Source organism: Rhinolophus hipposideros (assembly GCF_964194185.1).
Source record: "Rhinolophus hipposideros genome assembly, chromosome: X".
Classification (NCBI taxonomy): Eukaryota; Metazoa; Chordata; class Mammalia; order Chiroptera; family Rhinolophidae; genus Rhinolophus; species Rhinolophus hipposideros.
Window position 1 is genome coordinate 77,428,092 of NC_138046.1, and position 27,200 is coordinate 77,455,291.

General features: G+C 35.6%; 1 protein-coding gene across 1 annotated transcript in view; it reads right to left on the reverse strand.

The window, feature by feature from the left end:
• GPR174 (G protein-coupled receptor 174) overlaps positions 1–27,200 on the reverse strand; it is a gene marked incomplete at its 3' end in the record, with an annotated part of 55,601 nt that overhangs the window by 21,043 nt on the left and 7,358 nt on the right. Inside the window, exon 2 of the mRNA XM_081043540.1 lies at positions 17,928–18,020. The remainder of the gene's footprint in view (positions 1–17,927; positions 18,021–27,200) is intronic.

The window sequence follows — 27,200 nt, forward strand, 5'->3', positions numbered from 1 at the left end:
GAGGGAAAAAAAGGCTGTAACTTACAAAGGAAAGCCCATTAGATTATCATCAGATTTCTCAGCAGAAACTCCACAAGCCAGGAGGGAGTGGAACCGAATATTCAAACTATTGAAAGAGAAAAATTTTGGCCAAGAATAATATACCTAGCAAAGATATCCTTTACATATGAAGGAGGAATAAAGTCCTTTCCAGACATACAGAAGCAAAGGGAATTTTCTAATACATGACCTACACTACAAGAAATACTAAAAGAGGCTATTCGACCACCATAAACAGAGACAATTTGTGGCAACCAAAACATAAAAAGGGGGAGAGTAAAGGCCTGAACCGGAATATGGGAATGGAGAAAGTAGGCAACCTGAAGAAAATGGAATACTCTAAAAATCAAACTTTATTTTACATAAACTTAAGGGTAACCACTCAAAAAAACTCCAGAACTGAAATATATACTTTAATAAAAGAAGAAACAGAGGGAAACATCATAGAATACCACCACACAGAAATAACAGACCAACAAAAAGGCAAAGAATCAATGGAGACACAGTCTTACCAGAAAACTAAAGATAGAATGGTAGAAAATCCTCACAAATCAATAATGACCCTAAATGTATATGGACTGACCTCACCAATAAAAAGGCACAGAGTAGAAGATTAGACAAAAAAATTAACCCAACCATATGCTGTCTCCAAGAGACACATCTCAGCTACAAGGAAAAGCAGACTCAAAGTGAAAGGATAGAAATTGACACTCCAAGCAAATCGTATCCAGAGAATATCAGGTGTAGCCATAGTTATATGAGATGAAACAGACTTCAGGGTGAAAAAGGTGACAAGAGATAAAGATGGACATTTCATAATGGTAAAGGGGACTATACAACAAGAAGACATAACAGTCATTAATATTTATGCCCCCAATCAAGGAGCACCGAAATATACCAAGCAACTACTAACAAAACTAAAGGGAGAAATTGACCAAAACACACTTATACTCGGGGACTTAAATACATCATTGACAGCTATGGATAGATCATCCAAACAGAAAATAAATAATGATATAGCAGCCAGAAATGACACATTAGATAAAATGGACATAATTGACACTTGTACAAAACTTCATCCTAAAACATCAGACTATACATTCTTTTTGAGTGTATATGGAACATTCTAAAGGATAGACCACATATTGGAAAATAAAATCAGCCTCAGCAAATTTAAGAAGATTGAAATCATACCAAGTATATTCTCTGATCACAAGACTTTGAAACTGGATATCAACTGCAAAAAGAAAGCAGGAAAAAACACAAATACATGGAGATTAAACAACATACTTCTAAAGAACGACTGGGTCAAAGAAGAAATTAGCAGAGAGATCAAAAGATACATAGAAACAAATGACAATGAAAATACATCCTAGAAAAATTTTTGAGATGCAGTGATACCATTTTTAAGAGGGATATTGATGTCATTGCAGCCTATCTCAAGAAACAAGAAAAATCCAAAAAATAACCTCACGTTACACATTCAAGAACCAAAAAAAGAAGAACAAATGAAACCCAAGGTCAGCAGAAGAAAGTAAATAATAAAAATCAGAGCAGAACTAAATGAAATACAGAACAAAATCACAATAGAAAAAATTGATGTGACAAAGAGCTTCTTCTTGAAAAGATTAACAAAATTGAGAATCCCTTGTCTAGACTCACTAAGATAAAAAGAGAGAAGACACTAATAAACAAAATCAGAAGTGAACAAGGGGAAGTTATCAGGGATGCCACAGAAATGCAAAGGATCATGGAAAAATACTGTAAAGGACTATATGCAACCAAATTCAATAACCTAGAAGAAATGGACAAGTTCTTAGAAACATGTAGCCTTCCTAGGCTGAACCATGAAGAACTGGAAAATCTAAACAGACCTATCACCAGTAAGGAAATTGAATCAGTCATCCAAAACCTTCCTAAAAGCAAAAGTCCAGAACCAGATGGCTTCACTAGTGAATTCTACCAAACCTTCAAAGAGGATCTAATACCAGTCCTGCTCAAACTGTTCCAATAAATTGAAGAAGAGACAGTACTCCCTAACTCATTTTATGAGGCCAATATTTCTGATACCAAAACCTGGTAAGGAGAACACAAAAAAAAGAGAACTACAGACCAATATCTCTGATGAATACAGATGCAAAAATCCTAAACAAAATCTAGCAAATCAAATGCAACAATGCACTAAAAAGATTGTTCATCACAACCAGGTGGGGTTCATCTCAGGAACACAAGTATCATTCAACATAGGCAAATCCATCAATGTGATACATCACCTAAACAAAATAAAGGAGAAAAATCATATGATTATATCGATTGATGCAGAAAAAGCATTTGACAAGATACAATTTTCTTTTATGATTAAAACAGTTAATAAAATAGGTATAGAAGGAAAATCTCTTAACATAATAAAGACCATATATGACAAACATTCAGCTAATGTCATAATTAATGGTGAAAAACTGCAGCCTGTTTCTCTACTTTCAGGAACACGACAGGGCTGTCCCCTGTCACCTCTGCTTTTCAACATAGTGTTGGAAGTCCTTGCCAGAGCAATCATGCAAGAGAAAGAAATAAAGGGCATTCAAATTGGGATGAAGAAGTTCACTTGTCGCTCTTTGCAGATGACATAATGCTATATACAGAAAACCCCAAATACTGCACCAAAAAGTTATTAGAAACAATCAATGGATACAGTAATGTTGCGGGCTACCAAATCAACGTACAAAAGTCCATTGCATTCCTATATACTAACAGTAAAATCTCAGAAAAAGAAATAAAAAAAAATTCCTTTTGCGATTGCAGCAAAAAGAATAAAATACCTAGAAATAAATGGAACTAAGGATATGAAAGACCTATATGCTGAAAACCACAAGACATTTTTAAAGAAATTGAAAGAGACGCAAATAAATGGAAAAACATTCTGTGCTCATGGATTGGAAGAATCAACATGGTTAAAATGGCCATATTACCCAAAGCAATATACAGATTTAATGTAATCTCCATCAAAATCCCAATGTCATTTTTTAAAGAAATATAACAAAAATCATCAGATTTGTTTGGAATCAAAAAAGACCCTGAATAGCCAAAGCAATCTTAAGAAAAAAGAACAATGCTGGAGGTTTCACATTACCTAACTAGCTAGTACCGCAGAGCAACAATAATCGAAACAGCATGGTATTGGTAGAAAAACTGACACAAAGACCAATGGAATAGAATTGAGAACTCAGAAATAAAACCACATAAATATGAACAGGTAATTTTTGACAAACAAGCCAAAAACATACAATGGAGAAAAGACAGCCTCTTCAATAAATGGTGCTGGCAGAATTGGAAAGCCATGTGCAAAAGAATGAAACTAGGCTGCTATCTGTCACCATGCACCAAAATTAATTCAATGCAGATCAAAGACTTAAGCATAAGACCTGACACAATAAACTGCATAGAGATAAACATAGGTACTAAACTTATGGACCTTGGGTTCAAAGAGCATTTCATGAATTTGACTCCAAAGGCAAGGGAAGTAAAAGCTAAAATAAATGAATGGGACTGTATCCAACTTAAAACCTTCTGCACTGCAAAAGAAATGATCTACAAAATAAAGATGCAACCAACTGAATGGGAAAAGATTTTTGCAAACAGTGCCTCCGATAAGGAGCTAATATCCAAAATATACAAGGAACTCATGCATCTCAACAACAACAAAAACAAACAACACAATGAATAATGGGCAGAGGACCTGAAGGGAAATTTCTTTGCAGAAGACATACAAATGGCAAATAGCCATATGAAAAAATGCTCAACATCACTGATCATCAGAGAAATGCAAATAAAAACCACAATGAGATATCACCTCACCCCAGTTAGAATGGCTATCATCAACAAGACAAATAACAAGTGTTCAAGAGGCTGTTGAGAAAAAGGAACACTCATACACTGTTTGTGGGAATGCAGATTGGTGTCAGCCACTATGGAAGGCAGTGTGGAGGTTCTTCAAAAAATTACAAATAGAATTACCATAAGACCCAGCAATCCCTCTTCTGAGTATCTACCCCAAAAACCTGAAAACATTTACCTATAAAGACACCTGTGCTCCCTGTTCACTGCAGCTTTATTTACGGTGGCCAAGACATGGAAACAACCAAAATGCCCTTGGATAGATGAATGGATAAAGAAGTTTTGGTATACATTCACAGTGGAATACTATTTAGTGGTAAGAAAAGATGAAATAGGACCATTTGTGACAACATGGATGGATTCTGAGATTATAATGCTAAGTGAAATAAGTCAGACAGAAAAAGCAGGGAACAACATGATTTCACTGATATGTGGTATATGAACCAAAAACAACAAAAGAACAAGACAAACAAATGAGAAACAAAAACTCATACACACAGACAATAGTTTAATGGTTACCAGAGGGTAAGGGGGGAGGGGTGTAATAGATGAGGGTAAAGGGGATCAAATATATGGTGATGGAAGGAGAACACACAATGGGATTTATAGATGATATAATACAGAATTGTACACCTGAAATCTATGTTACTTTACTAACAATTGTCACCCCGATAAACTTTAATTTAAAAAAAAATCTAATTAGGCACTATTAGTAACTCATATGTCTTTAAATAAAATGATGAGAAGAAATCCATGCTTTAGAACTATTCAGGAAGAGCTCGTATTATATCATTTTGCTGTTCTGTTGTGAGAAATATTCAAACGTATTAAAGATAGCTATATACACAATATTAAAAAAAGATTTTATATACTAAAATGCAATTGGCAAAAAATGAATAGTGCAGCCCTTAGTAATTACCCCCAAAAGTATCCATAAAACCCTCAGTAGATACTCTAAAAATGCCCATATATCTATTGCTATCCCAAGAGCAAGGTAATAAATCTAAAATATGGGGATTTCCATTCATAGCTTTTAAATGACAGATAATAGATCTTATCCTTAGATTAGGCTGTGAGCAGGTGTGGGGGAGGGATACAAGACATTGAACATGGCCCTTCCAGGTGATTGAATATAAGCCTCCTCTAGTGGCTGTTCTGTCTTTGTGGAACCTGTGTTACTTTCTCATTCTTTACAGCTTGTCTTCTTTAGTTCTCCAATTGAACAGGATTCTAGTTGGTTGATTCTCAATCTTCTACCATGTTTTCTATGCTTAGAAAGTAGATAATATAATTTAAGCAAAACTTTAAAGGAGTTTACTTTTTCCCTAACTTCAAAAAATAAGCTTCCCATGTAGTTGAATCACTGGTCAAGTGGAGACCACATGCCAAGAACCATTACTGTAATCCTATATTTCTCCTTCCAGCAGCACAACCCTCCTGATTAGAAGCAAACTGAGTCTTCTGGAAACTCTTGGCTCTTAGAGGTATCTTTTTTGTTACTGACACTGAGCTGTCATCAAAAAAGGTGACTGGATTCCTTGACAATCTTCAACCAGTGATGGGAACATTATGACAGGCACATGCACTCTAGCTTATGTGGAAGCAGAGAGGGTGCCACACCATTTTTAGTGCATCTCCTTCCCAGACTCTACTACATTTGTAAGCTACCAAATTTGAGAAAAGAGTTATATCTATGAAGTGTTAGAGGAATGTCTGTTGCTCTGGAACTGTCTCCAAAAGGAGGGTTACAAGGATGAAATAGGGAAAGTCCTAGACTAACCTCAAAGACCTTGGTGCCAAATCTACTTTACCCATGATCCAAGAACCCACACAATAACATATTCACTTGGAGATATCTCTGGACTATGTGTGGAATAAGGATATCCAAGGTATGAAACATCAAACATCAAATTATATTGTAGGTTCTTACCAGAACTGTTGTCATGTTTGTCTGAGATGTCATCAAATATATTGATTGAAAGGAGGTAGTAAAAACTGAGCCAGATGGGACCCTTTCATATGACACCTCTCTTCTTCCCACACCAATTTTTAGATTCACAAAGACGAGAAATTTTACTCTTCTCTAGGAAAGGGCTAAAGTGTTCTAAAGGATCACAGGTCCAATCTGAAGTCAAGCTTGGGATCACGTCAAGCCCAGGATCACGGTACATAGGCAATATTTGAGTGTAATTGTGCATAACTTGTGTTCACAGCATAGCATCATGCTCTGTTACTTAATAGAGTAATTTGTCAGCAAGTGGCATTATTTGCAATATTTGATTCATTTTTGATGATTCCTTATTTCACTGGAGTGAATAGTAATATAATTCAAGATTGAGATAATACTGAAGCAAGACTGGAAAGGACAATGTTGTGTGATCTTGTTTTTTGGATTTAAAAGAAAAATATATATCATCTATTCTTTTCTTGTAGTATGAGTTGAAAAGTATCTAAGAAGCTCAGAAAAATCCTTTTTCCAAAATATTTTGCAGATATTCCTACAAAAATACTATGAGTTTCTATTTTGGGTTGACTCAAAAGACAGAGTGGCAACTTCTAGCTAAAATAAATAGTCAAGTAAATAAGGAGTCTCCTCTGGTGGATGCAAACTTGTTATACCTTTCCAGCACAGTAATAGTAACACCCAGCAGTATTTCAGAAGGAGGAACAAGCATTCACGTTTTATCTCTATTTACAATATTTTGACATGAGTAATAGCCCTACTTCCTTTTTGATTGTTAAACAGCATAACTTTCTTATTTTAGACTAAAATAGTTCTGCAGATGTCTTTACCAAATATGAGTTGAAGCATATCGTTCACTTGTGCAAAAATTATTCAAGTGTCCACATTCTGGTGGCCTAAAAATCTGACATTCAAAGTTCTATTTTCTCTTTTTAGCCTGATCTCTTATTATATTGTTCCAAATGCTCTAGGCATCGTGATGCCAGGCTGTACTTGAATACATCATGTACCTCGATGTCTCTGTTTTTTAATTTAGCCTGAATGTTTTTATATTCCACTCCCCAATCTCTACCTTCCCACTTTGGCAGGAAAATTCTTGATAGAAGAGTATTTTGATTATCTAATATCCTTCCCTGAGTCTTCCTTGATTCATTCAAATTGGAATTACCTTTTTCCTTTGACTTCCCACAGCATATTGCTTATACTCCTATTATAGCCTGATGTGTTTTATCCTGTCTGATGGCATAGTTAGTTGTCTATATTTTCACTAGGTTGTAAGCTCCTTGAGAGTGGGGACTTTGTCCTAATAATCTGTGCATCTCTCACAACGTTTGTAATAGAACTGTACTAAACAATTGTCTATTAGCTGACAGTTAGGAAATATCTCTTAAATGGATAATACAAATGCCCCTGCATGTTTGCAGAACCATTTTTTTTCAGTTATACAGTTTTGTGTAATTTTTGTAGTATGCCATTTAAAGCCTCTTCAAATTGTAAAACCTACTCACATTTAATAATTCCTAGCTATTATTTTAATTATTGATATTGGCCACTGCAAAGCATTTGGAGACTACAAAAGACGCTTTTTAAAGAACTTTCCTTTTTTCCATTTACTGATAATTACGTCTAATTGTTTTTCTTTATAGAATTTTTTCCCAACAGTAAAATTTGCTCTTCCTTATTAGTAATCTATCAATGAATAACATAAATGGTCTAAATGCTATCCCATTGAACTAATTAGAATTTCTTCCTTAGTTTCCCCAAAATAATCAAAATGTATTCCCTTAATTGTTTGGTAATCAAATTGAAGAAACTTCAAAAACAGTTAAAGATAAAACACATCCTTCACAGCAGCAGCTGCCCCCAAAATGTCAATGTCCATTTAACATTTGAAAAATCATCCAACTACAAATTTACCGTATTATCTGCAAACTATGATCTAAGGGATAGTATAAGACTCAAAACACATTATTGCTTTTTAAAAATATCTAAACTCTTGAGAATATACATTTAAGCAGCCACATTGTATTGTGTTCAAAAGAAGTACAAATAAAAGGAAGTCAGGTTAAAAAAGTATCAGCTCCCCAACACACACACACACACACACACACACACACACACACACACACAAGAATGGAGTACAATACACTTCTTTGTGGCAATGTGATACTATTTTTACTTTTTTTTTTTTTTTTTACCACAGCCTGCTGCCTTCAATGCAGGAAATGAAAAGCCCCTCCTCCGCCATAGCCAGAGGACTCACCAAGCACCCAAAATAAACTTACCTTCTGGTTTGCTCACTTTTATTTCTCACATAGGTCAATTGCTTATCTCTTTATGTCGTTATCTACTTGGAAAGTTAAGCTGGACATATAACCACCTGTAGACCTAGGGAATTAATTTGGTCTAGGCTGAAATTATTTCGAATCCCTTTCCCTTAAATGCATCTTGTGAAAGTCTAAAGAAACAAGGTGTTTTTAAACCCAAACTGGTGAAAAAAAATAAAAGGATTTTTTTCAGTGAATGGTACTATTATTTTATTTATTTATTTTTCAATTATAGTTGATATACAATATTAGTGTCAGGTGAATAGCATAGTAATTAGACATTTATGTCCCTTTCAAAGTGATCATCCTGATAAGTCTACTACCTATCTGGCACCACATCATACCACAATATTGATTATATTCCCTAAACTGTACTTTACATCTCCATTACAATTTTTATAACTGGCAAATTATACATCTTAATCTCTTTATCCTTTTCACTCACTCCCCAAAATCCTCTCCCATCTAGTGACCATCATTTTGTTCTCTCATCTATAAGTTTGTTTCTTTTTGTTTGTTCATTTATTTTGCTTTTTAGAGTCCACATATAAGTGAAATCATATGGCATTTGTCTTTCTCTGTCTGATTTATTTCACTTAGCATAATACCCTCTAGATCCATCCATGTTGACACACGTGGTAAGATTTCATTCTTTCACCGATCACCAGTAAAGAAATTGAATCAGTCATCCAAAACCTTCCCAAAAGCAAAACTCCGGGACCAGATGGCTTCACTAGTGAATTCTACCAAACCTTCAAACAGGATCTAATTCCAATCCTGCTCAAACTCTTCCAAAAAATTGAAGAAGAGTCAGTACTCCCTAACTCATTTTATGAGGCCAACATTACCCTGATACCAAAACCTGGTAAGGACAACACAAAAAAAGAAAACTACAGACCTATATTCTGATGAATACTGATGCAAAACTCCTAAACAAAATTTTAGCAAATCGAATACAACAATGCATTAAAAAGATTATTCATCATGACCAAGTGGGGTTCATCCCTGGGACACAAGGATAGTTCAACAACTGCAAATCCATCAATGTGATACATCACATAAACAAAATGAAGGACAAAAATCATATGATTATATCAATTGATGCAGATAAAGCATTTGACAAGATACAACATCCATTTATGATTAAAACACTTAATAAAATAGGCATAGAAGGAAAATACCTTAACATAATAAAGGCCATCTATGACAAGCCCTCAGCTAATCTCATAATTAATGGTGAAAAACTGAAGCCCTTTGCTCTATATTCAGGAACACAACACGGCTGTCCCCTATCACCTCTGCTTTTCAACATAGTGTTGGAAGTCCTTGCCATAGCCATCGGGCAAGAGAAAGAAATAAAAGGCATCCAAATTGGGAATGAAGTAGTTAAAATATCACTCTTTGCAGATGACATGATGCTATATATAGAAAACCCTAAAGACTCCACCAAAAAGCTGTTAGGAACAATCAACGAATACAGTAAAGTTGCTGGCTACAAAATTAACATACAAAAGTCCATTGCATTCCAATATGCTAACAATGAAATCTCAGAAAAAGAAATACAAAAAATAATTCCCTTTGCAATTGCAGCAAAAAGAATAAAATACCTAGGAATAAACTTAACCAACTATGTGAAGGATTTATATACTGAAAACTGTAAGACATTTTTGAAAGAAATTGAAGATGACACAAAGAAATGGAAAGATATTTTGTGCTCATGGATTGGAAGAATCAACATGGTTAAAATGGCCATATTACCCAAAGCAATATACAGATTTAATGCAATCCCCATCAAAATCCCAATGGCAATTTTTAAAGAAATATAACGAAAAATCATCAGATTTGTTTGGAACCACAAAAGACCCCGAATAGCCAAAGCAATCTTAAGAAAAAAGAATAGTGCTAGAGGGATCACACTGCCTGACTTCAGCTTGCACTACAGGGCTACAATAATCAAAACAGCATGGTATTGGCAGAAAAACAGACACATAGAACAACGGAATAGAATTGAGAACCCAGAAATAAAACCACATAAATATGGACAGATAATTTTTGACAAAGAAGCTAAAAACATACAATGGAGGAAAGACAGCATATTCAATAAATGGTGCTGGGAGAATTGGATAGCCATGTGCAAAAGAATGAAACTGGACTGCTATCTGTCACCATGTACCAAAATTAATTCAAAATGTATCAAAGACTTAAGCATAAGACCTGACACAATAAACTGCATAGAAGTAAACATAGGTACTAAACTTATGGACCTTGGATTCAAAGAGCATTTTATGAATTTGATTCCAAAGTCAATGGAAGTAAAAGCTAAAATAAACAAATGGGACTATATGAAACTTAAAAGTTTCTGCACAGCAAAATAAACCATCGACAAAATAAAGAGGCAACCGACTGAATGGGAGAAGATTTTTGCAAACAGTTCCTCCGATAAGGGGCTAATATCCAAAATATACAAGGAACTCATGAAACTCAACAACAAATAAACAAACAACCCAATTGAAAAATGGGCAGAGGACCTGAAGAGACATTTCTCCAAAGAGGACATACAAATGGCAAATAGACATATGAAAAAATGCTCAACATCACTAATCATCAGAGAAACGCAAATAAAAACCACAATGCTATATCACCTCACCCCAGTCAGAATGGCTATCATCAACAAGACAAATAGCAACAAGTGTTGGAGAGGCTGTGGAGAAAAAGGAATCCTCATCCACTGTTGGTGAGAATGCAGACTGGTGCAGCCGCTATGGAAAGCAGTGTGGAGGTTCCTCAAAAAATTATAATAATAATAATAAAAGATTTAATTCTTTCTTATGGCCAAGTAATATTCCATTGTATATACCGTATGTACCACATCTAGATAAAGAATGGCATTATTTGCAATATCTGGTTGTTTTTGTATTGCACTTTATTTCGCTGGAATGAAAATTAAATGACTAGCCACTTCTCGAGAGGTTTTTTTGTTTGTTTGTTTGTTTGTTTGTTTTATTTCCATTTTCATGAAATATCTTTTTCCATCTCTACTTTTTCTCTGTGTGTGTCTTTCAATCTGAAGTGAGTCTCTTGTCTGCAGCATATGTAAGGGTTTTGTTTTCTTATGCATACAGCCCTCCTATGTATTTTGATTGGAGCAGTTAATCCATTTACATTGAAAGTAATTGTTAACGGATATGAAGTTATTGCCATTTTTAATTTATTTTGGTGACAATTGTTAGACAAATTACATAGATTTCAGATGTACAATTCTGTATTACATCATCTATATATCCCATTGTGTGTTCACCACCATTTTATTGTTCATATTTCTGAGATTTTCCCATCTCAAATAAGTCCTTGTAACATTCGTTGTAATACTGGTTTGATGGTGATGAACTCCTTTAGCTTTTTCTTTTCTGGGAAGATTTTTTTAAATTAGTTTCTTTATCTCTCCTTCAATTTTAAATGATAGCCTTGCTGCGTAGAGTAGTCTTGGTTGTAAGTCCTTGCTTTTCTTTCCTTTTTTTTTTTTAAATTAAACTTATTGGGATGACAATGGTTAGCAAAATTGTATAGGTTTCAAGTGCACATTTTTATAACACATCATCTATATATCACATTGTGTGTTCACCATCCAAAGTCAATGGTAAAAGTGGAAAAAAGGGATTGAATATATGGTGACGGAGGGAGAACTGATTCTGGGTACTTGGTTTTTATCACGTTGAATATTTTGTGCCAATCCCTTCTAGTCTGCAAATTTTCTGTTGAAAAATCAGGTGACAATCTTATGGGAGCTTCCTTATAAATTACTACTTGCCTTTCTCTTGCTGCTTTTAGGATTCTCTCTTTGTCTTTAACCTTTGCCATTTTAATTATGATGTGTCTTGGTGTGGGACTCTTTGGGTTCATCTTGTTTGGGAGTCTCTGCACTTCCTGGACTTGTATGTTGTTTCCTTCACCAGGTTACAAAGTTTTCAGTCATTATTTCTTCAAGAGGGTTCTCAATCCCTTTCTTTCCCTCTTCTCCTTCAGGTACCCCTATGATGTGAAACTTGTTATGCTTGATGTTGTCCCAGAGGTCTCTTAAACTATTCTCATTTTTTAATTTTTTTTTCTTTTTATTGTTCCAATTGGGTGTTTTCTGTTACCTTGGCTTCCAAATCATTGATTCAATACTCTTCTTCATCCAGTCTGCTGGTGATTCCTTCTAGTGCATTATTCATTTCAGTTACTGTATTCTTCACTTCTCACTGGTTCTTTTCTATGGTTTATACCGTGTTTCCCCGAAAATAAGACTTAGCCGGACCATCAGCTCTAATGCATCTTTTAGAGCAAAAATTAATATAAGACCTGGTCTTATTTTACTATAATATAAGACTTGGTCTTATATAATATGTTATGATATAATATGTTATATTGATTTTTGCTCCAAAAGATGCATTAGAGCTGATGGTCCAGCTAGGTCTTATTTTCGGGGAAACGCGGTATGTCCTTTCTTATGCTTGCTATCTCTTTGTTGAAATTCTCACTAAGTTCCTTGAGCATCCTTATAACCATTTTTTTAACTCTGTCTCTGGTAGGTTGCTTGCCTCCATTTTGTTTAGGTCTTTTTCTGGAGTTTTCTCCTGTTCTCTCATTTGGGATACATTTCTTTGTTTCCTCATTTTGGCTGCCTCTCTGTGTTTGTATGTATTAGGTAGGGCTCTATGTGTCCCAGTCTTGGCCAGGTGGCTTTATGTATTAGGTGTTCTGTGTGACCCAGTGCCATAGTCTCCCTGGTCACCTGAGCTAGGTGCTCCAGGAGTGTCCCTTGTGTGGGTTGTGTGTGTTCTCCTGTTATAGTTGAGCCTTGAGTGCTATTGGCATGTCAGTAGGTGGGATTGACCCTCAGGCTGATTTGTTGTGGGGTTTGGCCATGTCCACAGCTTATGGGCAGCTCTGTGGGAGGCTTACCCCACTGAGTGGGATTTGCCCCATTGGTCTCTGGTGCCTGTTGAGACCTCCCTTTGTGTGTGCCACTTATGGGGCTAACTGGGCAGTTCTTTGCTATGTTCTGAAGTCAACCTCCAAGTATGTTGGTTCTGGGGCTTCTTGGGAGTGGCTTCTATTCAAGCACAGGTCAACCACTGCTTGAGACTGACTGGGGTCTATCTGGTAGGAGCTACAAAGCAATCCATGGTTGCTTGCTGCCTGTTCTAACCCTGGAGTCACATGGGAAAGGACATACTGCAAACCAAGGGGAAGTGCTACCAGTACCAGGCCTGGGTAACTGCAAAAATTTAGGACACCTGGAGGCCTACTGCCACCTTCTGGCACCCTTAAGGTTCAGCTTCTGATAAATCCTTGTGGAGACGTGAGTTGGGTGAGGCAGAGTCTCAAGGAGTCATTAGAGTGGGAAGAGTTGTGGTCTCCAGGTTAATGTAAATTCTGGTTCAGTGCCAGTGCTGAGCCTGGAGTGACGCAGCAAAAGTCTCAGACTCTACTGAGACCAGTGTCTGCCTGCCTGGGGCCCCCTGGAGTCTGATAAGTTTCCAAGAGGAGTGCAATGTGGGAGGGGCTGGCTGCTGTGGAGAAAGTGCCTCTGGTGGTGTAGAAGTTGGGTTGCGCAGGCTCCAAGCTGAGTCAGGAAACCGGAAAACTGGAACTCACCAGGTCAGTCACATTCATATTTGGCCTGTGGGGTTGGGCTCAACCCAGGAAAGATGGCTCCTGCCTGCTGGCTGTACAGGAGAAAGACCCCTTACTGTGAAAATGCTGGGAAATGCCAACTGTCCTCCAGTATTCCCCCTGAAGCCACACACCTCATTCTTCCCCCATATGTCTCTGAGGCCCCCGCAAGTCAAGGTCTTTCCACAGGAGCCCAAGGTGAGTGCCTGTAAGCGAGTGAGTCTGTGTGTGGGCCGTTAAAGAGGACGCCTGGGTTTCCCACACCAATGGAATCCCACTGTTTTCCACAGCTAGACATTGTGGGGACTTCTATTCGTGGAACCAGTACTCAAGGCTGGGTATCCTGGTGTAGGAGGCTAGGGTCCCTCACTCCTCCAAGGGAAGTCTTCCCAGTTAAGATATCCCTCCTGAGTCTCAACCACCCTGGGGAAGTTTGGGACCCATTCCACATCTCCGCCCCTCCTACCAGTCTTGGCATGGCTGCTTCTTTATATTTTTAGTTATATGACTTCTGTTTCACTAGACTTCAGATGGTTGTCCAGGTGGATTGTTCTAGAATTTAGTTGTAATTTTGATGTGTTCATGAAAGAACACAGGCACAGTGTTTGTCTATTCTGCCATGTTGGAAGAAAAGCTTTAGATTTTCATTATTAAATATGGTGTTACCTGAGGGTTTGGCATATATGATCTTTATTATGTTGAGGTACTTTTCTTCTATACCCATTTCATTAAGTGTTTTAATTACAAATGGATGTTGTATCTTTTCAAATGCTTTTTCTGCATCTATTGATATAATCATATGATTTTTATCCTTTATTTTGCTTACATGGTGTGTCACATTGATCAATTTACATATGTTGAGCTATCCTTGTGCCGCTGCAATGAACCCCACTGGATTGTGATGTACAATCTTTTTTAGTATATTGTTGTATTTAATTTGCTAATATTTTGTTTAGAATTTTTGTGTCTGTATTCATAAGAGATATTGGTCTGTAGTTCTCTCTCTCTCTCTCTCTCTCTCTCTCTCTCTCTCTGTGTGTGTGTGTGTGTGTGTGTGTGTGTGTGTGTGTGTGTGTGTGTGTGTTCTCCTTACAAAGTTTTGGTATCAGGGTAATGTGGCCTCACAAAATGAGTTAGGAAGTATTGCGTCTTCTTCAATTGCTTGGAAGAGCTTGAAGAAGACAGGTGGTAAATCATCTTTGAATATCTGATAGAATTCACTGGTGAAGCCATCTGGTCCTGGACTTTTGCTTTAGGGGATGTTTTGATGATTGTTTCAATTTCCTTACCATTGATAGGTCTATTTAGATTGCCTTGTTTTTCGCGATTCAGTTGAGGAAGGTTATATATTTCTAAGAAATTGTCCATTTCTTCTAGGTTATTTAATTTGGTGGCATACAGTCCATAATATTCTTGTATGATCCTTTGTATTTCTGTGGTACCAGTAGTAACTTCTCCTCTTCCATTTATGATTTTGTTTATTTGTGTCTTTTGTCTTTTTTTCTTAGTGAATCTAGCCAGAGGTCTGTCAATTTTATTAAGCTTTTCAAAGAACCAGCGCTTTCTTGCATTATGTTTTTCTATTGTCTTCTTGTTCTGTATTTCATTTAATTCTGCTGTACTTTTCATTATTTCCTTCCTTCTATTGACTTCAAATTTCATTTGTTTTTCTTTTTCTAGTTCTTTAAGATGTAATGTTAGGTTGTTTATTTGGAATTTTTCTTGTTTCTGGAGATAAGCCTGTAAAGATAGAAATTTCCCTCTTAATACTGCTTTTGCAGCATGCCAACAATTTTGCTATGATGTATTTTCATTCTTACTCGTTTCTATGTATCTTTTGATCTCTCCTTTTATTTCTTCTTTGACCTGGTCATTCTTTAGTATAAATTGTTTTGTTTTGTTTTCCTGCTTTCTTTTTGCAGTCAAGCTCCAATTTCCAGCATTGTGGTTGGAAAATATGCTTGGTTTGATTTTAGGCTTCTTAAATTTTGGGGGGCTAGTTTTGTGTCCGAAATTTGGTTTTAAATAGCCTTGGTATTCCATGACATATACATGTATTCTTTTCATGCATATATAGTTACTGCATAATACAAATTCTTTTTAAAAACAAGGAGGCATCGTTTGTACTTGGTAACAGCATGGACTCTGGAGACAATCTTCTTGGATTCAAATTCAGGCTCTGCCACTGACTAGCTAATCTATGGTGTGATTTTGAGCAAACTACTTAAACATTTTTGTGTCTCAGTTGACACTTCTGCAAAATGAGATAATAACAGTGCCTACCGCTAAGAGTATTTAATAAGTTAATATTTTTAAGTTTCTATAGTAATGATATATAAATATATTAAATAAAAATAACAAATTTTTAACATTTTAAACAGTGTAAAAAAACTATATGCATACATAAATGCTGTGATCAAAAATTGAATGCCAGCTAATATCTCCAGGAGGAAATAATTTAAACAAATTACATAAATATCTTTATACACCTATTAATAAAACGTTTTTATTGTTATTTTGTTTTGTTTCATGTTTGTTTGCTAGTAGTAGTGGCTCACTATTTCTCTTTCTATCAATCCTGAGGTTGTATCTGAAATAGGGACTTTCCTGGTTATTAATAAATTAAAATGCATTTGAATTTTCTCCAGTTAATTTGAATTTCATATCACAACAGGGATTCAGGTTCAACCAGCACTTTCATTTGTTAATACATCCAAGCAGTTATAATGTTTTACTTGAGCCAACAGATAATTATTTCTGACAATAGAAGTATGTCATTAGCTGTGTAGTCTACTTCACCTACAATTAATCACTAATTTATGAGTGTTACAAGCATAATATGCATCTGCTTTTTTTTCCTTCTCTCACTGAGCTCTCCAACTATACTCATCTTGATTATTTCAGGGGAAAAGTCTCAAGTGTTCTTGAACAGTAGCTCTTTTTATTTTTATGAGAAAATGCAACTAAAAACAAATGATGGAATTGCTTCAATTTGGCTTCCAGATATACATAAACCATTATATTAAATACTTAAATTAAACAATTACATAAAGAGAATATGTGCACTACAAGGAGTTGTATTAATTATTAAAACCCTGATCACCTGGTTAGGTACATAAATGAATGTGACTATTTTCTCCATGTTTAAGTGATCTATGGAGTCATTTTTTCTCATGATTATTTAAACTGAGCTTATGTATTAGACATTTCCCATTACAATGGTTAGATACCTAGGCTGGTGCATGATAATACACTTCTTCTAAGAATAGGTATCCATACAAAAAACCCAAAAGCAAACATGACAAAAAATTACCCTTCTCCAAAATCTACGTCTTTCAAATCTGTTTTTAACCTAAGATTCCTTGACTTTTTATCTTACTAATCAGTGAATAGACAATTGTCTAATATTCATGTGGTTTACCTACAACTACTGTAATCATCCTTCTGAGCTAATGGCATCGCCTTATTCAACACACTGATATCATTCTCTATTTTATAACTAGAGTGACCAATGTGTGTGTGTGTGTGTGTGTGTGTGTCTGTGTATAAGTTTACCATTGAAATCATTTGTGTAATCTGTACATAGACTTACTTTCAAAATGGGAATAAATGGTTAAGGTGAGGTAGGTGACACAAAATTTGAAGAGTTGCCAAAGAATTCAGTAATCAAAATACCTAATATTTAGTACAATATTTTTTTAAAAAATCAAAATAAATACAAGTCCATGATGGACATAATATTAAAATAGTAAGTAAAGACAAGATCAGTATGATTTTTCCATTGCCTCAGGCTCCAATATGACTCACAGGGCACTATTAAAAAGAATATCACATTCTACCAAATACTCAATAAACAACTGCCTTTCATGTTCTACAGCATTACATTCATAATTTGTGAAAACCTGGTAATCAACCAAGTGGATAAGCAAATGTGGCACAATTGACTAGTGAGGGCTCTCAGTATCTACTCAGGGCCCAAAGAGCGAAAAAGCACTCTTTTAAGGATGATGCAAAAACAGAAGTCAAGACCATATTTGAGTACATACTGTGCTCTTCAGTGCTGGTGGAATTCCTTAATCAAAGCAATAGGGTCTCTTGAGGAAGCCATGGGTAATCATGCTGGATTAATTTATTCATGCCTGAAAGAACATAGAAGAAAAGTGACCAAGTGCAGCTTGAAGAAGATGCTCGCAAAAGGCTGAGAAATTACAACAGGTGGAAGCTGAGACCCCCCCAAATGAATGACCATGGGCAAAGGAAAGTATGGAGAGGTTTACACTTGGCCTTTAGTGGTAGCAATGTAGAGTCAATGGGAGTCTCTTTACCATTTGACGTTTCTTTTTGACTTGGCAGACTCTGGAATAGGTGAGAGAAGTTTGGGATGTCAATGGCAGGGTTCACAAGCCACTCACTGGTCACAAAGAGCTCTTAACTATGATGACCTATCTAAGAAAAATCCCACAGCTTCTAGTCAAACTCACAACACAGTTGGATGGCAAATACTGAATTTTTCTCAGTTGAGGATATTTTCTGAGTTCTCATAGCCACACCTCTTTCATTGGTTAGTGAATATACATAGAGAGAGACACAGTCGGCCACCAGGTGTCAGCACAGCTGGTGCTAAGAGATAAATTATCTTCTATGAAAAACTGTATTATAGGTACCCTAGCAATGTTTGTAGATGGCTTCCTATGTGGGATGATTTAGGGGCATCAAAAACCACACCCCACTAGTCTCTGCTCCACGTTATCCATTGATCTCTTGTCCAGGCTTATCACCTTGACTGAAATATCCCCTTATAAATACAATAATTTAAGGCACTTTGTCTCCAAAAATCTCCTAATAAAGTGAAAATAGTACGAGGATGCTTACATTAATCCATTACAAGCAATCAATCAGAAAAGTTAGTTTTCACCTTACAAAGTGGGCAGCATAGAATACAAAGAGAGATACATTTTACTTTGTAGAAGAAGGGAAATAAAGGAATCTAGAAAAAAATTGTCGCAGGTAGTACAACATAGTAGGATTAAATAAATAGGCATATTTCATCATAAGTGTTGGCAAGAATTCTACAAAGGGGAAGAGAGGGCAGGTAAAACAGAAGGGAGGCAATCAATATAGCAGTTGCCATCTGAACAAATTTGGTTCAAGTTAATCCTTTTAACGATCTTTATTTTAGGTCATTTAGTTTATTATATTTCATGGGCAGGAGTCAAGCAACATATCAAAAATGGGACATTGTATTGAAGCTGTCAAAAATTAACACCAAAGAAAGAATCCTCAAGGCAGCCAGGGAAAAGAAGACGGTAGCCTACAAAGGAAAGCCCATTAGAATATTATCAGATTTTTCAGCAACAACTCTACAAGCCAGGAGAGAGTGGAATGAAATATTCAAACTATTGAAAGAGAGAAATCATGAGCCAAGAATAATATATACAGCAAAGATATCTTTTAGATATGAAAGAGGAATAAAGACCTTTCCAGACATACCGAAGCAGAGGGAATTTTCTAATACACGACCTGCACTACAAGAAATACTAAAAAAGGCTATTCAACCACCATCATCAGGGACAATTTGTGGCATAAAAACGGAGAGAGTAAAGGCCTGAACCAGAATATGGGAAAGGAGAAAGTAAGCGTGCTGAAGAAAATGGAATACTCTAAATATCACACTTTTTTTTACATAATCTTAAGGGTAACCACTCAAAAAAAAATCCGGAAATGAAATACATACTGTAATAAAAGAAGACACACAGGGAAACATCAAAGAATACCACCACACAGAAATAATAGTCAACAAAAAAAAGGCAAAGAAACAATGGCGACACAGCCTTAACAGAAAACTAAAGATAGAATGACAGGAAATCCTCACATATCAATAATCACCTTAAATGTAAATGGACTGAACTCACCAATAAAAAGGCACAGAGTAGTAGATTGGATCAAAAAACTAAACCCAACCCTATGCTGTCTCCAAGAGACACATCTCAGGTACAAGGACAAACATAGACTCAAAGTGAAAGGGTGGACATTGACACTCCAAGCAAATGGTACCCACAGAAAATCAGGTGTAGCCATAATAATATCAGATGAAACAGACTTCAGGGTGAAAAATATAACAAGAGACAAAGATGGACATTTCGTAATGGTAAAGGGGACTATACAACAAGAAGACATAACAGTCATCAATATTTATGCCCCCAATCAGGGAGCACAAAAATATAACAAGCAACTACTAACAGAACTAAAGGACAAAATTGACCAAAACACAATTATACTAGGGGACTTAAATGCATCATTGACAGCTGTGGATAGATCATCCAAACAGAAAATAAATAATTAAATAGCAGTCCTAAATGACACTTTAGATGAAATGGACATCATTGACGTATATAGAGTGTTTCATCCTAAAACATCAGACTATACATTCTTTTAGAGTGTACATGGAACATTCTCAAGGATAGACCACATATTGGAACATAAAAACAGCCTCAGCAAATTTAAGACGATTGAAATCATACCAAGCATATTCTCTGATCACAAGGCTTTGAAATTGGATATCAACTGCGAAAAGAAAGCAGGAAAAAACACAAATACATGGAGATTAAAATACATACTTTTAAATAACGACTAGGTCAAAGAAGAAATTAGAAGAGAGATCAAAAGATACATAGAAACAAATGACAATGAAAATACATCCTACCAAAATTTTTGGGATGCAGCGAAAGCAGTTTTAAGAGGGAAATTTATATCATTACAGGCCTATCTCAAGAAACAAGAAAAATCCCAAATAAACAACTTCATGTGACACCTTAAAGAACTAGAAAAAGCCGAACAAGTGAAACCCAAGGTCAGCAGAAGAAAGGAAATAACAAAAATCAGAGCAGAGCTCAATGAAATACAGAACAAAAAGAAAATAGAAAAAATTAATCTGACAAAGAGCTGGTTCTTTGAAAAAAGTAATAAAATCGAAAAACCCTTAGCTAGACTCACTAAGATGAAAAGAGAGAAGACACTAATTAACAAAATCAGAAGTGAAAAAGGGGTAGTTATCACGGACACCACAGAAATACAAAGGATCATGCAAGAATACTATGAAGGACTACATGCCACCAAATTCAATAACCTAGAAGTGGACAAGTTCTTAGAAACATATAGCCTTCCAAGGCTGAACCATGAAGAACTGGAAAATCTAAACAGACTGATCACCAGTGAAGGAATTGAATCAGTCATTTAAAACCTACCCAAAAGCAAAATTCAAAGACCAGATGGCTTCTCTAGTGAATTCTACCAAACCTTCAAACAGTATCTAACCCAATCCCGCTCAAACTCTTCCAGAAAATTGAAGAACAGTCAGTATTCCCTAACTCATTTTTTGAGGCCAACATTAACCTCATAACAAAACCTGGTAAGGCCAACGCAAAAAAAGAAAACTACAGACCTATATTCTGATGAATACTGATGCAAAAATCCTAAACAAAATTCTAGCAAATTGAATACATTAAAAAGATTATTCATCATGACCAAGTGGGGTTCATTCCTGTGGCACAAGGATGGTTCTACATCCGCAAATCCATCAATGTGATACATTACATAAACAAAATAAAGGATAAAAACTATATGATTATATCTATTGATACAGAAAAAGCAATTGACAATTCACAACATCCATTTGTGATTAAAACACTTAATAAAATCGGTATAGAAGGAATGTACCTTAACATAATAAAGGCCATCTATGACGAGCCCTCAGCTAATTTCATAATTAATGGTGAAAAACTGAAGCCCTTTGCTCTACGTTCAGGAACACGACACGGCTGTCCCCTATCACCTCTGCTTTTCAACATAATGTTGCGAGTCCTTGCCAGAACAATCAGTCAAGAGATAGAAATAAAAGGCATCCAATTTGGGAATGAAGAAGTTAAAATATCACTCTTTGCAGATGACATGATGCTATATATAGAAAACCCTAAAGACTCCACCAAATAGCTATTGGAAACAATCAACGAATACAGTAAAGTTGCTGGCTACAAAATCAACGTACAAAAGTCCATTGCATTCCTATGTACTAACAATGAAATCTCAGAAAAAGAAATACAAAAAACAGTTCCTTTTCCAATTGCAGCAAAAAAAAATAAAATACCTAGGAATAAACTTAACCAAGGATGTGAAGGACCTATATGCTGAAAACTATAAGACGTTTTTGAAATAAATTGAAGAAGACAAAAAGAAATGGAAAGACATTCCGTGCTCATGCATTGGAAGACTCAACATAGTTAAAATGACTATATTACCCAAAGCAATATACAGATTTAATGCAATCCCCATAAAAATCCCAGTGGCAATTTTTAAAAAAATAGAACAAAAACTCATCAGATTTGTTTGGAACCACAAAAGACCTCGAATAGCCAAAGCCATCTTAAGAAAAAAGAACAATACTGGAGGTATCACACTCCCTAACTTTAGCTTGTACTACAGGGCTACAATAATCAAAACAGCATGGTATTGGTAGAAAAACAGACACATAGACCAATGGAATAGAATTGAGAACCCAGAAATAAAACCACATAAATATGGACAGATAATTTTTGACAAAGAAGCTAAAAACATACAATGGAGGAAAGACAGCCTCTTCAATAAATGGTGCTGGGAGAATTGGATAGCCACGTGCAGAAGAATGAAACTGGACTGCTATCTGTCACCATGTACCAAAATTAATACAAAATTGATCAAAGTGGTTACCAGAGGGTAAGGGGGTGGGGGGTGGGTGATGAGGGTAAGGGGGATCAAATATATGGTGATGGAAGGAGAACTGACTCTGGGTGGTGAACACACAATGGGATTTATAGACGATGTAATACAGAATTGTACACCTGAAATCTATGTAAATTTACTAACAATTGTCACCCCAATAAATTTAATAAAAAAAAAGACCTGACACAATAAACTGCATAGAAGAAAACATAAGTACTAAACTTATGCTCCTTGGGTTCAAAGAGCATTTTATGAATTTGACTCCAAAGGCATTGGAAGTAAAAGCTAAAATAAATGAATAAGACTACATGAAACTTAAAAGCTTCTCCGCAGCAAAAGAAATCATCGACAAAATAAAGAGGCAACCAACTGAATGGGAGAAGATTTTTGCAAACAGTGCCTCCGATAAGGGGCTAATATCCAAAATGTACAAGGAACTCATGAAACTCAACAACAAATAAACAAACAACCCAATTGAAAAACGGGCAGAGGACCTGAAAAGACATTTCTCCAAAGAGGACATACAAATGGCAAATAGACATATGAAAAAATGCTGAACCTCACTAATCATCAGAGAAATGGAAATAAAAACCACAATGAGATATCACCTCACCCCAGTCAGAATGGCTATCATCAACAAGACAAATAGTAAAAAGTGTTGGAGAGGCTGTGGAGAAAAAGGAACGATCATACACTGTTGTTGGGAATGCAGACTGATGCAGTTGTTACGGAAGGCAGTGTGGAGGTTCCTCAAAAAATTATGAATAGAATTGCCATATGACCCAGCAATCCCTCTCCTGGGTATCTACTCCAGATATTTGAAAAACTTTATACATAAAGGCATGTGTTCTCCAATGTTCATTGCAGCTTTGTTTACGGTGGCCAAGACATGGAAACAACCAAAATGTCCTTCGATCAATGGATGGATAAAGAAGTTGTGGTATATATACACAATTGGAATACTCTTCTGCGTTAAAAAAAAAGATGATATAGGAACATTTGTGATAACATGGATCGTTCTTGAGAGTATGATGCTTAGAGAAATAAATCAGACAGAAAAAGCAAAGAACCATATGATTTCACTGATATGTGGTATATGAGCCAAAAACAACAAAATAACAAGACAAATAAAGAGAAACGAAAACTCATAGACACAGACAATAGTTTAGTGGCTACCAGAGGGTAAGGGAGGTGGGGGGTGGGAGATGAGGGTCAGGGGTTATCAAATAAATGGTGATGGAAGGAGAACTGACTCTGAGTGGTGAATACACAATGGGATTTGTTGATGATGTAATACAGACTTGGTCACCTGAAATCTATATAATTTCACTAACAATTGTCACCCTAATAAATAAAAAAAAAACTAATTTTATTCACTTCGCACTTCCTCCTAACTAATATGTGTGTGGTTATTTCTCTTTCCCTCATATAGTCATACCATTTAAGTGTAAGCTTTGTTCGTATTATTAAGGGCTGTCAAATTTATAAATCAACACCACTTCACAAATCCTTGGAAACACATGTCCCTCATTTTTCTATCTTCAATGGCATGGAATCTAGTGTTCTTTACTATGTGCAGAAAAAATCAACACCTATTCCTGCCTCTTAGCTATCTGTCTTCCTGACTGCCCTCCTCACATACAGAAATACACAAACATCCATTTCTGCTGCCATGCAAGACTGGCGGGAAAGTAACCAAATGAGGAAAAATGTTCTCTTTCTTCCTTGGCAGCTTTCCTGCTGCTACAGTTTCCTTAAATTATCGATCTAGGAAAAAGGAATGAAGTGATGAGATGAGCAATGCCTTCCTGTAAATTTAGTCACCATGCTAGATGTCACTGGAGATCAAAAAGAGATATGGCCTCTCTACTTGAAAACTTGTAGACTGGCAGCATTGATAAAACAGATAAAGCAAGAGAAAAACAAGTACAGTCATTTGCTAAATTGAGCAAGTCAACAGTTAAGCTCTATACAAAGCTGCCATATATTTAGGATACAAACCTTAATGTGGGTGGGCCATTACATGTGCCTTTTCTAAAAGCATTGATTTCACTAATCCCTAAAACTCATGCTTCTCTTTCTCATTTATTCAGCTGCAAGCTTTATAGCTATTCTGCTCTTCATAAGCATTTAAGCTGCCAGCTTGACCAAGCATAATGCTCCCATGTGCTGAAGAAAATCCGTCAGGTATAAGGCAAGTGCAACTTAACTTTCCCAGTGTGATTTCAATCCAGTTGTATATGGCATTTTTTAAAATTGTACAGAGGAACTCTGTACAAAGGAATGTAAAGTACCCATTAGGCATTAGCATGGTGATCTATATCCTTGAGAGAGAGATGCTCTCAATCACACCATTTTCACAGCTAGAGACACTGAAAAATTTGGAGGCTTACTGCCTTGTTTAGGTTTTTACCCATAGCAGTTCCCAGAGGAGCACAACTTGAAGCTCAAGCTTGTGACTGGTGCCTGCTAAAAGTATTATTTAGACCAGAGTCAGAAATGGATGTCCCAAGGCAATTCCTCTACTTCCTATTGGACAAGGAAGTATAAACTTGAGGTGGGAGGATTGCAGAAAGTAGGAGGACATAGGGAATAACCAACATTATCAGGAAATGAACTATCCGAAAATCTTATCTCTGTATTTTTGTTTGTTTTTGTTTTATTTTGTTTACCCAGATTTCCGTAGCCAGTTAGTTGGGTCAGCTGGTTATAGCACTGAGCTCCTAAACTTAAGTATGTGACTTAGATTCCAGTTAATTCTCTGTAATATAGTCACAGATTGTACTCTGAAACTGGAACAAGTATCCTATATCTCCAAGTCCGTGGTCTTAAAGAAAAAATGACTCATAAATATAAATATATGTCTTCTTATGTTGATTTGCAGCACCAATTTTGTATATGAAAGATCTCATAATTTTCCCTCCTATTGTGGTGCTGTATAGTTAATATAGAGTGAAGTAGGAGGCCAGTAGACAAATATACATGTAAATCAATCTATTTCTCCAGAGCTGTTTAGGCGAGTCTCTATTTACAAGTTTTTTTCTGAGCCTTTTCCTTGTGTTGATTTTAACTTGCATCTAAAACTACATATTTTGTCCTAGTTTCTGAAATTCAGAACCTTTAATCTTAACACAGCACAGATTAAGTTAGGAATAAGAAAACACATTTTTTTGTAAAAGCTCTAATATGATTTCTTTTTTGCATCACATGAACTTAGTGTGAATGGGGATAGTGATTCTCTGTTTTAAGGCAAAATAAGTTGTGAAGTCACATACCCTCTTCTAAATCCCTATTGTATAGTCAGATTTAATATGTGTTACTTTATCCTCCCCAAGTAAATAAACTCCATGAGGGCAGAGGCTATATCTTATATGACTCCTATTATTGCCCATACTACACTGGGAAATTAGTAAATATACCATAAATATTGGTTAAAGATAATTGAAATATTTCATCTATGTTTTCTAGGATCTCCTATTTTTATCCATTTTATTCTATATTGTATGTGTTTTGTTCGCCACCATTTCCTAGGTCACCAAGACTAAGTCTAACAAAAACAAAACTTATTTTTAACCTATTTTTAATTTTTATTGAAATTATTGGGGTGACATTGGTTAGGAAACAAATATATAGGTTTCAAGTGCACAATTCTATGGTACATTATCTATATATTGCCTTGTGTGTTCACCACCCAGTGTCAGTTCTCTTTCCATCATAATATATTTGACCCCCTTTACTCTCTTTTACCAACCCCCCCTTTCCTCCCTTACCCTCTGGTAACAAAACCTATTTTTAAATTGATTTATATTGACTCTTTCTATTATTAACTGTCTTGCATCTCAAACAGAAAATGACAAAAATAGTGATAAATAGCTTTATCATATAGAAACAGTATAGCATGATGGAAAGAGCTTTGGCAATGAACAGAACTGGGTTTGAAAGTCAACCAAGATAGGCGTACAACTTTGGGAGAGTTATTAATTTCTTTAACATTGGTTTTCTCTTCTATAAAACAGGGAAATAATGGAGTTATTGTGAATATTTAAGAGATCTTGTTTAATACTTAGTATATCATAAGTATGCAATAAATAAGAATCACTATTTTTTACTTATAATATTAATAGTATTTATTGAAAATTTTTCATATAGATTCAGGGAAAATATATTACAAATAAAATTTTTGTACACTCTACATTTAACCTTTCATTTCTGAGAGACTGTCAATTTATTAATAATTTTTAAAGTAACTTATTTGAGTATACAGTTCTTTTCTATGGGTTACCATAATTATCCTGTTATGAGATATGAGTATCTCATATTTGTCGAATTTTTATATACCAATAACAATCTATCAGAAAGAGAAATTAAGAAAATAACCCCATTTACAATTGCATCAGAAATAAATAAATACCTAGAAATAAATTTATCCAAGGAGGTAAATTTAAAAACAAACAAACAAACAAACAAACAAAAATACCTGTACTTGGAAAATTATAGCACACTGAAGAAATAAATTGAAGAAGATAGAAATAAACAGAAGAATCATTATTTTTGATGGTAGAAAA